General features: G+C 67.7%; 4 non-coding genes across 4 annotated transcripts; 1 reads left to right on the top strand and 3 right to left on the bottom strand.

The window, feature by feature from the left end:
- Window positions 1-702: 702 nt before the first annotated feature.
- On the bottom strand, window positions 703-790 carry Trnar-ucu (transfer RNA arginine (anticodon UCU)). The gene is given in 2 exon segments: window positions 703-738; window positions 754-790. It is a non-coding gene; the product is annotated as a tRNA-Arg (tRNA).
- A 301-nt stretch (window positions 791-1,091) lies between these two features.
- Window positions 1,092-1,173, top strand: Trnal-uag (transfer RNA leucine (anticodon UAG)). The gene has a single exon. It is a non-coding gene; the product is annotated as a tRNA-Leu (tRNA).
- Window positions 1,174-1,427: 254 nt separating this feature from the next.
- Trnaq-cug (transfer RNA glutamine (anticodon CUG)) lies at window positions 1,428-1,499 on the bottom strand. Its single transcript has one exon. It is a non-coding gene; the product is annotated as a tRNA-Gln (tRNA).
- A 237-nt stretch (window positions 1,500-1,736) lies between these two features.
- Window positions 1,737-1,809, bottom strand: Trnak-uuu (transfer RNA lysine (anticodon UUU)). The gene has a single exon. It is a non-coding gene; the product is annotated as a tRNA-Lys (tRNA).
- Window positions 1,810-2,710: the final 901 nt, after the last annotated feature.

Genomic DNA, 2,710 nt, shown 5'->3' with positions numbered 1-2,710 from the left:
CCCGCGCCCCCCCGCGCCCCAGGGCCCCGCCAGCCCCCGCGGCGCCTGGTCCCCGTCCCGCTGCTCGCCCCGCGCCGGGGATGCCGGCGCCCCGGCGCCCCTCACCGGACTGCTGCCGCCGCCGCCGCCCTGCGGACGAGACGGGGCGCCCAAGGCCCCGCCGCTCCCGCCGCCCGCCTTTTGGAGACCTTGGCCCTGAGCTCTGGGGGGGAGAGGGGGGCTGGGGCGGGGCCTGGGGGTGGCGTAGAGACTCCAGCCGGAGGGCGGGAGAGGGTTCCGGGCATCCGGGCGAGGAGGGCAGCGGGGCGCGCGGGCAGACGCGCGGGTGAGATGTGGTCTATATTAGAGTATCTATATAAATATATATTTTCCTGTCCCTTTCCCTCCCATTTCCCTGTGTGTAGGATTGTACCCTCTCTACCACAGCCCAGTCCCAGTCCCTTCCCGAGGCCCTAGTGCATGGAATAAAGTGGTTATCAAATCCCGGTGTGTCCCCTAGCCAGGGGCCTCCCTTTATCTCGGCGCCATGCCCACTTCCCATCCCTTCTCCCACCTTTAGGCCTGCTCTCCACGGCCCAAGCCTTGGGGCAGACAGGTAAGTAAAGAGGCGAGCGACAGACTGAGGTGGAACTGGAGAAAATAAAGTGGGTCTTTCAATAAAAGCCAAGAGCAGATCTTTTTAAAGACAGAGAATAATAAAGCCGACTCTGGTGGGATTCGAACCCACAACCTTTGAATCGCTTGTTCCGTCACTAGAAGTCCAATGCGCTATCCATTGCGCCACAGAGCCACCTGGCGGGCGGCGCCCTCCTGCCACTTACGGACGCTGGCATAGAAGAACGCGCGGGTGGGCGTGCGCGCAGGGGAGGGGGCGGGGAGCCCCGCGAGCGCTGAGCCCCGGCAGCGCGGCCCGGCGCCCCCCGCGCGCGCGCGTCTCCCGGGCCCGACTCGGCTGAATAAACGTGCTGCCGCGAATCGGGGTCCTCTGACTGGTTTCCGCCGCCCCTCGAGGCCGCCGTCCCCGCGGCGGTCCGCGAACGTCCGCCCGCTGCTCTCTTAGGAAGACGACGGGGACCCGCAGCCTCCGTGCGGGTAGCGTGGCCGAGCGGTCTAAGGCGCTGGATTTAGGCTCCAGTCTCTTCGGAGGCGTGGGTTCGAATCCCACCGCTGCCACGCCGTGGCTCTCCTCCGGGAGGCCACTTTAGTTTTAGCGTGTTCCGCCAGCAGCCTTCCTGGGCTTTGTCCGCGCACAGGACTCGGCAGGCCCCGAGGAAACGATCTGTCGGTGCCCCGTCTTAAACCTGTCTAGATAGACATGCAGTTCTTAAAGCCGGGGCAGGCCCGGTGTGCGTAAGTGAGTCTCTCCGAGTCTGTCGGTCTGCATGAAAAACTGCAAGTGTGATGCGCCGGGTGTATAAAAAATGCTAAGGTTCCACCGAGATTTGAACTCGGATCGCTGGATTCAGAGTCCAGAGTGCTAACCATTACACCATGGAACCCCCGGTGCCGGGCGCCTGGCGGAGATTATATACATTATTGTAATCTCACTTCGCCTCTTCCAACGGTACCGTTTGTCGAAACCAACGCACGAAAAAGCCAACCACCGTGTGAGCGCTTCTTCCGACCTTAGGCTCACCACAGGCCAAACACAGCGATCGCGGGCTCACGCGCGGCTGTCGAGTAGTGCGCTAAGCGAGCGGTATCGCCAGCGTTAGCTTTTCCCGCAAAAAGGTCGACGCCCGAACAGGGACTTGAACCCTGGACCCTCAGATTAAAAGTCTGATGCTCTACCGACTGAGCTATCCGGGCTCTTGGAGTGTCCGTGCACTTTTGTCTAAAAGAGTATCTGCCGCCGCTCGGGAGCCCCGGAGCGACGCCCGGGAGCCCGCGCGACCCGGGAGGGAGGCCGCTCACGCCGCGGTCCCCCGAGGTGGCGGGGCGGCCGCGCGGGGCCGCCGCGCGCCTCCAGTTGCCTCCGTGGAGCCCGGTGGCTTCTCCTCCCTGGCCGTTGTGACCCAGATCTGGGAGCCGGGGCGCACGGGCGGCCTCCGGGCCGGCCGGCCGCGAGGAGGCAGCGGACGCCGTCGGGCGGCTCCGTCCCCGGCGGGCCGGCTCCGGGGCGGTGGCCGGGGTCGCGCGGGAACTCGGGGCCCCGGCGCCCGCTCCGGGCGTGGGAGGGACAGGGCCGGGCGGAGGCTGCGGGCGGGTGAGCACGCCCGGGCGTAGTCGGCGCCCTGACCCGGCTCGGGGCAGTGTCCCGTGCGTCATCTCGCGGCCGGCATCCGGGCCTCCCTCCCTCCCTCCCCGTGGGCCCAGGCTCCCGACACCCGTCGGGGCGAGCCAGCCGGAGGGACCGGCTGTGCCAGCGGCAGGTATTAGCGCGCGCGCCCGTGGGCGGGTCATTCGCCGAGCCGCCGGCGGAGCTGCCCCAGGAGAGCCGCTCAGGACCGTCCCGAGCCGGCGCCCCTCAGGCCCACCTTCCCGCGCGGCCTCGTCCGCAGCTCACCCGCTCCGCGCCGCCGCCGCCCCCGCGGTCCCCGGCATGGCCGTCTACCGCCTGTGCGTGACCACCGGCTCCTACCTGAAGGCCGGCACCCTGGACAACATCTACGCCACGCTGGTGGGCACCTGTGGCGAGAGCCCGAGGCGGAAGCTCGATCACGTGGGCAGGGACTTCGCCAAGGGGTCGGTGAGTACGGAGGAGCCCTGG

Source organism: Psammomys obesus, unplaced genomic scaffold, assembly GCF_907164565.1.
Source record: "Psammomys obesus unplaced genomic scaffold, mPsaObe1.curated_primary_1811, whole genome shotgun sequence".
Lineage (NCBI taxonomy): Eukaryota > Metazoa > Chordata > Mammalia > Rodentia > Muridae > Psammomys > Psammomys obesus.
The sequence above is the reverse complement of the archived record's forward strand: the minus strand, read 5'-3'. Positions and strand labels throughout refer to the sequence as shown.